The 13,966-nt window shown below is 39.9% G+C and overlaps 1 protein-coding gene across 1 annotated transcript in view; it reads right to left on the reverse strand.

The window, feature by feature from the left end:
* The window catches only part of LOC130585837 (bromodomain adjacent to zinc finger domain protein 2B-like), a gene marked incomplete at its 3' end in the record, with an annotated part of 84,503 nt that extends 70,972 nt beyond the window's left edge, over positions 1-13,531 (reverse strand). Inside the window, exons 1-2 of the mRNA XM_057386484.1 lie at positions 13,383-13,531; positions 9,991-10,079 (exon numbers count right to left, since the gene is read on the reverse strand). The remainder of the gene's footprint in view (positions 1-9,990; positions 10,080-13,382) is intronic.
* Positions 13,532-13,966: the final 435 nt, after the last annotated feature.

Consider the following 13,966-nt stretch of genomic DNA (forward strand, 5'->3'; position numbering starts at 1 on the left):
ATTTCCATTAATATTTGTAACTAGTAGTTCTTGAAAACCCTATAGAAAGAATATTTGATAAAATGGGGACCCTTATTCCCCTACACTTACACAAATATTTGAAAAAGCTGAAGCAAGTTTCTCTGTGTAAGACAAGATATGCCATTTTTGGTCATTTTAAAAGGTTTAACAGAAAGGTCATCGGTACCTCCTGAAGACCAGCACATGACAACGTACTTATTGAAAACATCTTCTACTGGAATAGTCAAAAGAAAAAGAAAAGGCATGGGCCCAAAATACAGTTTTAGAAAAGTACTGTGTTCGAGAACTAATAACTCAAAAAAAATGGATTTGGAACAAAAGAACAACCCAAAATAATCTAAAAACACCTGTGTCAACATTCCCTCCTAGTATAATATAACAGCAGCACAAAAAAGCGATTTTGTACTTGCCGTATTTGTCGGTTTCCTTCAGGCACACTTTCATCAAGTACTCCTGTCTCAGAACATTGAGCACTACATGACAAAACAGTATAAACCAAAAAATTACAGAACAACAAAAAAGTTATCTTTTTAAAGAGCACATTGGATAGGCTGTAATTTAATCCTCATGCAATTTATTTCAATGAATCTTAAAGAGCTCAGAATTTTAGAGACTTAATTTAGGACTGTAGCAGTACTCTACACTTCTGGTCAAAACTCATGACTCTGCATGGTCTCTTAGTATCGTTTTGACACAAAATAAGTTTAAACAGTTTACCAAAACATAAAATACAAAACAAGTGACACACAGAAAAACAAAATGACTGAGATTTTAAGGGAGGCCATACAGTCAAACCCTTTGCTCAAATAGTCATTTCGAATCACTTGCCCAGGACTGCATCAGATGATTTTGGAGGATCCCCAAAGATAAATGCTTAGCAACCTCTCTGACAGGGCAATCCATGTCAGTGCTCAGTCTCCCTGGAGATTAAAAAGAGATTCCTGACATTCGAGGGGAACCTCACAGAACAGGTCAGTTTGAAAGGGAGCATAGTGGGTTATCAGGTCCTGCCTCCCTGCTCAAACAGGGTCATCCCAGAGCGCATGGCACGGAACCTCCTGTGTTTCAGTCTGCGCCCATCCTTGTCCTGACCTACTGAAAAGAGCCTGGCTCTGTCCTCTGCACCTTTCATTCGGGTATTTATAAACATTGATGAGATTCCCCAAGATTTCTGGGCTGAGGAGTTCAAGCTCTCTTAGCCTTTCTCCACAGGTGAGATGCCCCAGTCTCTTCAACTCCTTAATGGCCATTTATCAGATATGCTTCAGCAGACCCAGATTGAGGAGCTCAGAACTGCAAACACAAGGCTACAAATCTCAACTCTGTCCTTCAGGTTGTATTTTGAACAGTGAAATGACATAAAGAATTGCGGTAAGCACTTAAGAATTGTAGTAATTCTTCTGGCATATATGATAACAATATGATAGCAATTACGATAACAACTAGTTCACATAAACACAACTTGCACACCAGTTCCGCTAATGAACAAAAAACATGGAGACGGGGTTGTGCCACCAAAACAGTAGACTACAAGACATCACTGGAAGCTAAARGTGTAAAGCAAGCTAGCAATCTTACTAGTTTAAAATAAAATTGATAACTAGGTGTGAGTGATGGTCTCTGCTGCCAGGAGTATTTGTGTTTTTTCCCAACTTCCCCTATTCCCTCTGTCTTGCTGAAGCGATGGTATGAATCTTGGCCACATGAGCAAGGGAAAAAAAAAACCCACCTGTGAATTATATTCACAGAAAATAAAGAATCTAAAAATAAGGAACTAGTGGTAATCGTAATTTTTTACTTCACACTATTCCCATATATTACATTCATTATTCTAGCACCATTCTAGTGCGAGAGCAATATACTAGACATTGTACTAGGCTGCTGCAAGATAGTAAGCTAACAGCAGCATGGATTACAGCAAGCCTGAAGACTTTGTAATGGGTACCATAGTGCAAATCTATTATTTGTGTTTCAGACTGTTTTTCTTCTGCCTCCCTACTCTTTCTGGGCAAAAATAAGCTTGCAAGCATTTTCTTCTCCKCCATGAACTTTCAAGTTCAGGATAAGAACACAGTTTTGACTTAGGAAACTGTAAAAGGAAGCTGATTGTCCACTGATTGTAAGAGAAAGTACTGTAAGGAAACGGCACTAAAACCTGAGTGGAAGGCATCACTTCAGGGTATGACATGCCAACAGGCCAAAAGCAAGCAAGCCTTAATATACCAAGTGTTTCTTAGTAAAATATCCTTGACTTTTCATCTCTCAAAGGCTGGAGCTTGAGCTCAAGAATGAAACCTCCACCATGGCTCAGCGCTAGTTTAACTGCACTACTAATGGAATTCAAAGTACATCTAACAAGAGCATAAGTAGAACTGCTACGCGTTTTTTAAATATTGCCCAACCAGTATCTGAGTGGCTCAGACAAGAAACATGAAAGCAGATTTGTAATAATCCACTATGGAACAGTTTTTTGCTTTTAATAAACTACATTTATTTTCAAGGAAAGATGGTCAAGAAATAAGTTTGTTCTAAAACTTAACACAGTTGCTTTCAGTTTGATATCTTCAGACCACTGATCATTTGACCTCTGTTTCTTTATGGCTCATAAAAAAATCAGGAAAAAAAAAGCCAGGAAAGCAAGCAACAGGCAAGTTGAAAATTAACCATCCTGAGGCCATACCCTTTTAAAAAGGCAACTTCTAATTATGTTGTTGATTTCTATATGTAAAATAGTCTATTTACAAGAAGAAAAAAAACCCCAAGAACAATGTAACAACAAAAAGGGTACTTAAATGTCTTGCTTGTGAAACTAAGCTTCTCTTCAAGTCCTATAGAAACTGTAGTCTTACACACTTTTGCTGTTCAAAATTAGTTAAGTTTATACCTAATAGTATATAACTATCTAATAGCATCTGACTTCTGTTCAATGAGTGAAAACATACTGAAACCCGTTTTTCAGCAATTATATGACAACTTATTTTCCAGCATCAGCAGAAGTTAATGTCTGCCACATGCATGAACCAGTGTGATTTATACTACAATAAAAGCAGCCACCTATGCAGGCTTTTTAATATCTGACAAACAGGTCTGACTCTCGCTGGTCTAGTTTACAATTTACAGGATGACAGTGAATCTACCGCGTCACTGAAATCCAGTGCAACATATATGGCAAGAGCAGGGAAAAGAGGAGGGCAGACACCTCACTGACATTAAAAATAGCTATGACTATATCTTCTAAAACCTTACAGTTTTCACTTACCTTTGATTCTATAAAATAGCAAATCCTGCTTATATTAATGCWATAGCAATCAGTTGTCAGTAAGCCATTCATGTGACACATGCATACAATCCATTTCACAGAGCACTGGTAAGCACCCAGACTGTGGTTCTGAAAAATCCTCAACTAAAATGAAAGCCCTGAAAACTGTGTATTATTGTGTGCAAATATTTCATAAAGGCAAGTTTTCATTTCACACATCAATGCAAATGTTTGTTCTTTCGTGTAATGCTGGAATGGAAAGATAACAAGTCCGCACGACTTGTGCGAGACTATCTGCGCCCTCAAGAAGAAATAATAGACATTTTACCCAATAGAAATGACTGGATTACTTATTACTYGTAGTTACAGATGTAAACATCATTCTAGTCATTTTACTTAAAAGTGACCCACGTTTTCTAATTGAAATCATACTGGATTTATTATGAAAACAAAATTTTGATCCAGAAAAAGTAAAATTTACTATCCATTATCCACATTCTACTGTGCACGAAACACATGGAGACAGTACCATGCAAAAGCTTTTTACTACAGGTTTTGTTATGTGCTGTTTTTGAGGTAACTGAAAAAATTCTCCTATAAGCCGTTTTCCTGTGATGGTCCTCTGCGTTTTCCTGCTGCCGTAAAACAGACCACCGGMGGAAACACAAGCCCACTGCAACAACCCAACTGGCAAGGAGAGTGCTGACAGCACATACACTTGTTGGACAGCAGGCACACACTGAGGAATCAGAGAACTGCTTGGAGCAGCGGTGAAGTAACACAAATACTGGCCTACCACCTCCACAGCTGCAGGATCCAGTCTGTGCATCTTCTTCAATACAGTGATTAATTTTTAGGAAACTAGAAATTGATCATTAAATATCTAGCCTACTTCCAGTTATGGCTGAAAAGAAATAACACACAAATATGACAGCACAGAATGGACAGGCATATGGACAAACAGGTGAGCAGAAAGCATGGTCATAAAATTTTATATGTTGACAACAGTCACTCGAAGGGAAACAGCCACAAAGGAAGCTCCTGCACAACCAGGAATAACCAGAAGCGTTATAGAAGCAGTTGAGTTTTATCAGAAATTACTTGTTCCATTCCATAAACAGCATTTGACTTCAATCTCTACRTATAATAAAGTTGCAAATAAAAGTTAATCTGCAGCACCATGGCTAACAAGCTCTGGATCCATGACAATAACTAGGACTATCAAAAATCTACATTATATAGAATATGTATTCAAAAATGTGTGTCATATTTTAACTAATGTCATTCTATGCATCACATGGCTTCTTCATTGGGATGGTACATCACTCGATTAAAAACCACAATGTTAATAGAGTATATGCATCAAAGCAAAACTTTCAAATACAAAGGGTGTTCCATTCACCAGATTAGCAGCCACATGCAGTAGTTCCCTTCTTTCTCTGACGATTGTGTCTAGACAAGGTATTTATCTTTATCCTATTAAAGAAATAAAATCCTTCAACATAACCAAGCCATCAAAAATCTGACATAACTCATTACAGAGACAAGCTACCCAGGAGCAGAAATCAATATGGCACTTGAGAATCTGAAGCACGTTGTTTGTAAATACCATTTGTAAGGGCTCACCTACTGTGAGGTCTCAACTTACCCTTAGTCTGCACGTGGCTGTTGTTTTTTCAGAATAAAACTTATTTATTAAGTCTGAATTTCAGCAAACAAAAATCTATGAAGTATCAGGCACTGAAATTTTCTTACAAAATTGGGTACATCCATGAAGTATGTCTACTGCCCTTTGCCTACATATTGTAACATTTTAGAGTCAGTTTTGCATTTTTTCTCTTTGTAAACACTAATATGTGTTAGTACATAACCAAAGAGTATCTTCACTTTTATTATATACTGCAACAGGAGAGGCGATAGCCAATGGGCTCAGAGATACCTAGACCAAATCACCACATCAAAGGAAAACGAAACTACCTTTTTAAGAAATTGAAGACACCAAATGAGCAGCCAATTATATCGTTTTTCAACAACATTTAGGTTTGAACAGTTTCGAAGCAACAGGAATGAAGAACATGCATTAACTGATTCTGTGAATGTCTTTCTGTGGCTACAACAACAGCTCAAGCACCAGTCACTTAATTTGTCATCCTGCCTTTTACTGTCTGTTACTGTCCAAGGTTCAGTGATTACTAAGAGGAGGGTGGGTGTGTAATCACCTAAAATCAGAATATCCTGCATTGAAAGAGACCCACAAGGATCACTGAATTCGCCCCCTGGCCCTGCACAGACACCCCAACAATCCTACCCTGTCCCTGAGAGCATTTTCCAAATTTTCACGGATCACCAGCAGACTTGGGGCCGTGACCATTCCTCGGGGAGCTTTTCCAGGGCCCAACCACCCTTTGCGGGAAGAATCTTAAACTGATACCCAGCCTAATCCCTCCGCTGACACAGCTCCAGCCATTCCCTCAGGTCCTGCCCCTGAGCAGAGACCAGAAATCAGAGCTGCCCCTTCGCTTCCTCTCATGAGGAAGCTGTAGACCATGAGGAGGTCTGACCTCAGTCTCCTTTACTTGTGGCAGAACAAACCAAGTGACCTCAGCCATTCTTCACATGGCTTCCCCTCCAGACCCTTCACAATTTACTCTTTTACACTACTGTGTAAGGTAATTTCACTGAAAGAGCCAAAATGGGAGTGTCTGTTATTTCTAATATTAGACTTGGCAAACAAAAAAAAAAACAAACAAACAAAAAAAAAAAAMCCCCCCCAAAAAAAAAAMCCCACAAAAAAAAACCCAAAAAAACCACCAAAATCCCAAACAGGAATTCTCCTTGTTGCTTTGAAAGCTCCTAYGCTCGTGCTATAAAGAAACTTTCTGGCATTACAAGCGTCTTAGGCGTTGGGTCCCCCAAGTACCTAGTGAGCACTACTCTGCCTCACTTTTCTCTCCTAAACCACACAGTAGTACTATCAACTGTTATCTCTGATCTAGCTTTTTCTCCAACGTTCGGAAGAAGCAGTGAGCTGCTACGGCTAATTCCAAGGATGAAAACTGATCAGAAATGCACTGGAAAAATACTGGCTTGCATTTCTCACTATTTTTCCTTTTTTTCAACTGCTGTAACTACATAAAAAAGACCAGAGCTGTAAGGAGTGGTAACATCTTTTATCAAATCAACTGATACAGCCTGAAAAACTAGACCTTTTCATGCATATATGTTTGCTATTTTTATCTCACTAATACAGTAAGAAACCTTCCTTAATGGCTTCCCATTTTCCTGGATCTATACATATGAAGTAGGAATTTAGTTACAACTTTCCTCAGCAATACTTTCTATTCATATGCCAGGCTATAAGTTAGTAACAAGTTAGTAACTTACAACACACCRGATCAAAAGACATAGGCAGATAAGGAATTTTGGGCTCCCTTTTATTCCTACAAGAACTAAGTTTGTTAGGATAACTGACTTTTATAGTCAAAAATATATTAATCCTTATAAAAGTTCCAGTCAGTAGGGCAAACAAAAATACAGAAAAGTTTTCAAACTAAGTGAATAAGCTAGTAGAAATACATCACTTGATTTCTAACTGAAAAGCAAAACTGAATGCAGGGAGATARAATTCACACCACAACTTATACATATTAATAATTAATATTGCTAAGTATGTACTTTTTAAGTTATAATGATAAGTCTATATAACAGTACCGTCATTCCTAATACATCCATTATTTTCTCCATGTAATACYCAACAAGACTGTCTACTTTTATTTTACTACACCTTCATTTTGTGTAAAAAAAAAAAAAAAAAAATCACATTTTATACTTATTGTGTTTCCTCCAAAAAGCATTGGCAATGCAATGCACGAAAACCACAAATTCTAGCAACTACAGGGTTAGCAAGGTAACACTGGGTAAACCTACCAAGGATTTCTTGTTCAAAATAAAAAAAAGTTAGGAAAGGACTACGAGGCTTGGCTCATGTCACTTTTGTAGGCTTTACAGGACTGGTGTTTAAGATGTATGTCACTGCTCACCCTTACACCTTCTTTCTTCAAAGCTCASAGTTTAACATTCTATTCACATTTAGTTAAAAATAAATATTTAATACTGAAGTTGTTCTACGATGCAAGAACAGCTAAAATGAAGGGCCTCTGCTGCCACAGTGACCAGATTTCCAAGGCAGGTAGATCAATAAAAAAAAGCTCAAGCACAGTTTCTATGTGTGAGTAGAATGCTTTATAATAGTTTGCAAATAACTATGCACTTGCCGTAACCAGCTGTTCTTAAATTATGAATACGCAACCAATTCATGTTAAAGCTAAATTCCGGCACTGTTTCTACTGGGAAATCCTAGTATTTTTTTGCACATTACACATGTTAGTCCCGTTAAGGACACAAATCGCAGGAACAAATAGGACCAAACTATCAGCATTTCATCACTAAGTCCACTAGCACAGCAAGAGCTGGTAATCTTTAGAACTCTCCCACAACAGTTCAGGCAATACAAAGCCAAAAAAAAAAAAAAAAAAAAAAAAAAAAAAAAAAAAAAAAAAAAAAAAGGCTCCAGAGCAAGCCTCTTTGCCCAAGGCTTTGCTTTAGCCAATCACCTGCTCTGACTAGCTTGAAGGCTTGCACCAAGCCTCAAACACTTAAAAACATCATTCATAAAAACAAAGACAGGACACTGAATTATACACTATTAACCTCCAGGCTTTGTATACAAAGACCTAAGATTTATTTATGTGCTAGCCTGTTAAGAGCTTTAGCACCCTGTTCTTTACACCAAACTAGCTGCTAATTTGATGCACAATGTCTTTGATTAATGAGTGTATGCCAGAATAGTGCAAGAACAAAAAAGGTGGCAAAATCCACACAATTATGTCCCTGTGTACCGATGGACCACAGCAGTGATTTCTGTCCAACCTGGCTTCCTGCTGTGGAAAGACTGAGGGCTGAGGACAGAGTTGTGGGATTACTTTGCTGATTATACTTTGATACTACACACCACACTTCTAAAGTAAGTATATGGTAAAATGCAATGAATCGTTTATAAAGAATCTTTCAGCATTAGAACAACAATAATTCATTAACACTAATTGATTAATAAATAGGCTCACAATCCAAAAACATTATCTATGTACTCGAAGTGAAAAAAATAGATTTCAAGTTTCTGACTTCTCATCCAACAGACTCAGGTTCAAGCTCAAGAATACCTAGGCAGATTATTTTGTGCCTTTAAATGACTGTATTAAATACTGTAAAGAAAATATAGTTTACACTTCCTGTAATTTATAGGAGTAAGAATACTTTGGCAGGGTTCATTATTAATCAAAAAAAGAAAATTCTTCATTACGCTTTCCAACAGTTCCAGAGCAGAACTAAGTTCTGTGTGAGGCTCCAAAAAGACGACAGCATTTTCTGACAGTCACTGTATTATTTCTAAGCCTACCTTCTTTCAGAGGCTTTATACTGCAAACATTACCTGTGACAAGTATTTAAACTTAGCAGTCCCACTCATTTCAAAGCCACCATTACTATTGCAAAGAGTCTATCAGGTAGACCGATTTTTCATGCAATTTTTCTTCACATTTTCAGTAGCTGGAATTTTAAGGTTTTGGGAAATTCCTCTCTCAGGGGCTAGAAAAATCTCTGCAATCTCTTCAAACCAAGGCTTAACTCATTCAGCTCTTTACAATGCCTGACCTACATCAAGTGAAAAGACTCTTATGCCCTTCACACGCAGAAAACAAGACATTCAAGAGGCCCTGAAGGGTATGAGCAGCAAGGTAATGGGAGAAAATTCACTTAAAAGGCAACAGGAATCATACAGACAGTGACAAGCCCAGCACACCTTTTCCTAAACCCATATATTCAGAGACTATGGGTTTGAAAGATCATCTATCACTAAGCAAGATTTTAGAACATATACTTGTTTTGGTATCTTTTTTCCAATGATCTCAAAGATATTCACATAAAAAGGGAAGGAACTATTATTAGGAATTCCGTCAAATTAATTCTGTTAAACTATGCAGGGAAACCCCTTGTGTATCCTCCTTTCCTTCTTACTATATTAAAAAAACTGAAACAAGCATAAGACTTCCCTACGCTTCAAGAGTGTTTCTTTCACTTGGTGTCTCATGAAATGCTAGTATCACAGTAAAATAAATTGCAATTTCTCCTCCCCAGAAAAGAAACAAAAATCTAATTGATAYCATGAAACTACTACTTTTATTATTTCTTTCCATTTAAATCCTCAAGGAACTTCTGTATCAGACTTTAACGAAGTACACTTGTTTTTTTTTTTTCTTTTTAAGGTATGGCTCAAGACCATGGCACTATATAATGGTAAATTTAGGACAGTAAACAGCTAAAACATTAAACACAAACTTAACAGAGCTAGTAAGTCAAACTGTGTGCTAACTCGATTAAATGTTCTACATACCTTTTTTCCACCTAAAATTGTACGATTAAGAGCCAAAGTAGCAGCAAAATACTGCATCTTGCCCGGCCCTTCCGCAGAGACTGAATGAATACATGGTCCCAGTTTTGTTTAATGACAACACACATTCTGCTTACCCAGCCGTAGCAATTACTCCGCAGAATAACAAACCACGCATTTCCGTTTTCAAGGAAACAACTACCCGGCACATCACAGATTAAAGTCAGTGGAGACAKCTCTTTTTTCATCCTCTACCTCCAATTACCTGTGATGTTGGTAGAAGAGTAAACTCTTCGACGAAGAGTCCATATCCATGTAACAGGGAAACTAATACTGTCTCACCTCCATAAAGTCCTAAGAAACGCAAATTAAAAATTAATGTGAGCCCACTATTTTTCTCGCACAAGTCTTCTGGTGATTCCTTGTTGATTTCTTTGCTGCTATTTACAATAAAAATTGTTTTAAAGTAAAAATGTAGTAGTATTAAAAGTAACTTTTCAAGCGTAGATGTCAGTTAAAAAAAGGATGTTTCATTTCCTTATGCGATGCAGTGGGGATCATCTGTGCCTAAATTCCGAATGCTGCACAGTGTTCGTCAACACCTACTTCCTCTTTCTGTAAAATACGTTGACCAACATATACTTAGTACACTTTGTCTGTATTCAGGATGTTGAAACTATCAAATAATCATAAAAATCACTGCTGTCCTTGACAACTGTTGCAGTGTTTCTTGTGGTGACAATTAAAAATCACAAACTAGCTTACAATGTGGTACGCCATAATTTACTGAATAATACTAAATAATATTATTAAATAATATTATTAATTAATAATAATATTAAACTAAACTCAGAAGTTGAACCACATTTGGGAGAAAACAGGTAGACTACAGTAATTTTCCTTGGGCCAAATTACCTAAATGATGAAAATACAAAGTATCACTCTCATGTACTCTATTAGAATTGTCATTTAAAAAAAAAAAAAAAAAAAAGACATTCTACCATTATTCACACTGTTTAGTTTTTTTAAAGTTACCTGTCTATTAGAGTCTGGGAGATGGATCACACTGAAGGGATTTCAACATACAGTGTTCATACAGGAAAACCCTTATGTGCCAGAGGGACAGGGGGGAAGAAGGGTGTAAGAAACTACATTTTTTGGTTATACCTTCCAATAGTCAGGATCTCCTATTCCCAAATACACCATTATATGAATACTCCCTTTGCTTACAAGAAAAGGTAAGACCTACGATTAAACAAGTAATGCCCGCTTGAAGCAAACATAGAATTTCTTGAACACTGAAGATTCCTTAACAATTCCTTGTGCTTCCTCTATATACACTTTACAAAAATTACCCTGGGTACCATTTTTTTAACATTATGCAGTATTTTGATTTTGCAGCCTTTTGATAAAAACATGCATGTAGTTCACTATGAGACATGAAAGCTATACTACCATTTTCAGAAACTACTCATCTTCTGTTGCTCACCATTTATAACCTATCCAGTCTTCTAGTCCTTTGTTGCATTTATAATTTATACTCACCTGTTGTACAACATGCTTTCAACTATTTAAATGTTTTAATTTACTCAGTATTCACATAGATTACAAATACTGAATCCAACCACACTTTCTGATGCATTAAGAAAAATAAAGCAAGCATCTGACACTTGTTCTAACGTAACCTTAAGGTCGCTTTAAGTCCAGCATTCAATACCGATTTGGATAGAAACTCTTGATGTACTAACAGCTACGCCTATTACTTTCTATGTTAACTTTTGCCAATATTTTTCCCAACCCCGGAGACAAACAAAATGCAAATTAAATACAAGTAGTTTCATGTTCTGCATAGTAAGACCTTAAAATGCAACAAGTCAAACAAGCAGCGACAGAAGAATGGAAAACCAGACCTTTACCTACAACAGTTATTCCTTATCAAGGACACCCCGTTTTAGTAAGTCATGTGACCAGAAAAACTTCTATGAGATTCAAAAAGAAAAAACTGAGACAGAACAGCGCCTTTTACTGTTTTCCCTTTCACAACAGCTGATGCAAAACCTGTAGTCAGAGGAAGAGAGATTTGCTGTTGGGCTTTGCTGTTGTGAGGTTGGTTCTTTCAATGAGTTAAGCGTAGTTACTGCGYTTAGCCACACACATTATACAGTACCTGGAACATAACCCAAACTACATGTAATATTCATAGGTGCTTTACCGACAGAATCTTTTAATAATATAGGTCAATAAATTTGTTGCTTTCAAACATACCTCCAAGCCTGTCTTTTAAAAATGGAGGTCTGTATTGCCATGCTCCTCATGCCAAGAAGATGCTGTTTATTTCTCAGGCAAGATCTATACCAAGGGTTTCATGTAAACTTCACATCAGATTAATACTTGACATGAACAAAAACAATGCAGATCTCCAGATAATTTGTTATTTAACGTAGTAACTTCAGAACGGTTTTTTAAGTAACCGAACATACTAAATACTTAGGCAAGGGCAGAAAAAAAAACGGGGGGGGGAATAACCCAAATGCATGATTGTTTTCCGGTTATGAAACCAGACACCAGTTAAAGAAGCATATTCACAATGCCCCTGTACGTGCAGGCTAAACCAGGAACGTTTCTCTTTAAAGTGCGGTTTACAACACGTTAGATCAGGAATTCCAAGGGAAAGCACAGAGTCTTGGAGAAAAAGCCCCTTAAACTTTATATGACGTCACTATCAGTCCCTGTAACATTTCCTAAACTTTGATGCTTATCCAGAAGAGCTTTCAGGTTTTCTACTCATTCCCTCCTAAAAGAGACGGACCGACTTTGGAATAGAAATTTGCCCAAGATGGCGAAAGGCTTGTTGTTTAGAGGGCAGAAAAATGGAGGATATTGTAATATACACAAAGGGATAAATTTCAACAACTCGGCCCAGCGCTGCAGCTGCTTGTCTCTCTTAACAAGGAACGGGACACGCACAAAGCCGCGGACAGGGGGGCCCGGAGCGAGCTGGGTGTGCGGAGCGGCGCCCGCTCCCGGCCCGCGGCGCGCCCCGCACCGCGCGGGGGGGGAAGGAGCGCCYACTCACCATCGCGCGGGAGCGGGGCCGCCCGCGCACAGGCAGCGCGTGCTCCGGCCGCTCCCCTGCGGCCGCTCCGCGCGGCCCCGCCGAGCGCCTCGCGGCCGCCCTGACAGCGCCGGCCGAGGGGAGCGGGGCAGCGCCCGCCGGCGAGAAGGGAGCGAGGCGGGAGGGCCGCCGGGAGCGGAGCGTACCGCACAGCGCCACACAAAAGAGCCAAGCGGTGGCCGCTAGCAACCGMCGCGCCGCGCCGCCCCGGAGGCTGCGGGCGTCCGTCGCCAGAGACATGACCGGCGCCGCCCGGCCAAGGCACGGGCGTGCGGCCATGAGTAAAGTTTAAAATCGCTGGGAATACGGCCGTCCCGTCAGCAGATATCCCAGCCGCAGCCCTTCCCCAGGACTCACCTCCACGCAGCCACTCCGCCTCCCGTCCGAAGCCTTGCTCGGGCAGGGCCCCGCAGCAGGACTCGCGCTCGGCCCACATAACAAAGGGGCGATACGCACCAGCGGGGACGCGGCCAGCGAGGCGGGCGCTGCCCGGGTTCGGGAGCCCCGGCGCGGCACAACGCCATCCCACCCCAGCCGCTCACCTGGGAGAAGCTCCGCCGCTCGATGCGCGGGTTGCGCGGCTCTCTCTCTGCCGTTCCCTTCCCTCCGCGCTGTGGTGCGGTGCAGGCGGCGCACACCGGGCCGGCCCTTCCCGGCGCTCCCCGGAGCCGCGCGCAGCGCGCGGAGGGGCTGGCGGGGGTCGCGCACCCGCGGCCCCGGTGACATCAGCGACAGCGGCGGCGGGGACGAGCCGGGATCCGGCATCGGGCGGGCGGGATGTGGATCTTGTTGCAGAACCGGCCCCCGCGCCCCGTGTCCGCCCCGGGGTTTGGAAAAGTTCTGAACCCGGCGACAGAAAGTTCCAGTCGGCGTTGGGTCATTTGTTAACGATGACTTTATCAGTCGGGGTAGAAGTGAAATCGCCCACCCTAAAAACCTACAAATTAAGTTCAGATTAAAAAAAAAAAAATGTAAAGCAGCAATAGAATCTGTGATACAAACAACTGCCATCTACGAAAAGAAAAAAAAAAAAAAGATCCATTTTTAAAAGAGGAGACATTTCAAAGAAGCAACGTTCAACTTTGGCGTTCTTGAAGTACTAGATTACTAGTACTAGGTAAATTCA

Source organism: Malurus melanocephalus, unplaced genomic scaffold, assembly GCF_030028575.1.
Source record: "Malurus melanocephalus ecotype Western Australia unplaced genomic scaffold, MMel_1.1 scaffold_975, whole genome shotgun sequence".
Taxonomy (NCBI): Eukaryota; Metazoa; Chordata; class Aves; order Passeriformes; family Maluridae; genus Malurus; species Malurus melanocephalus.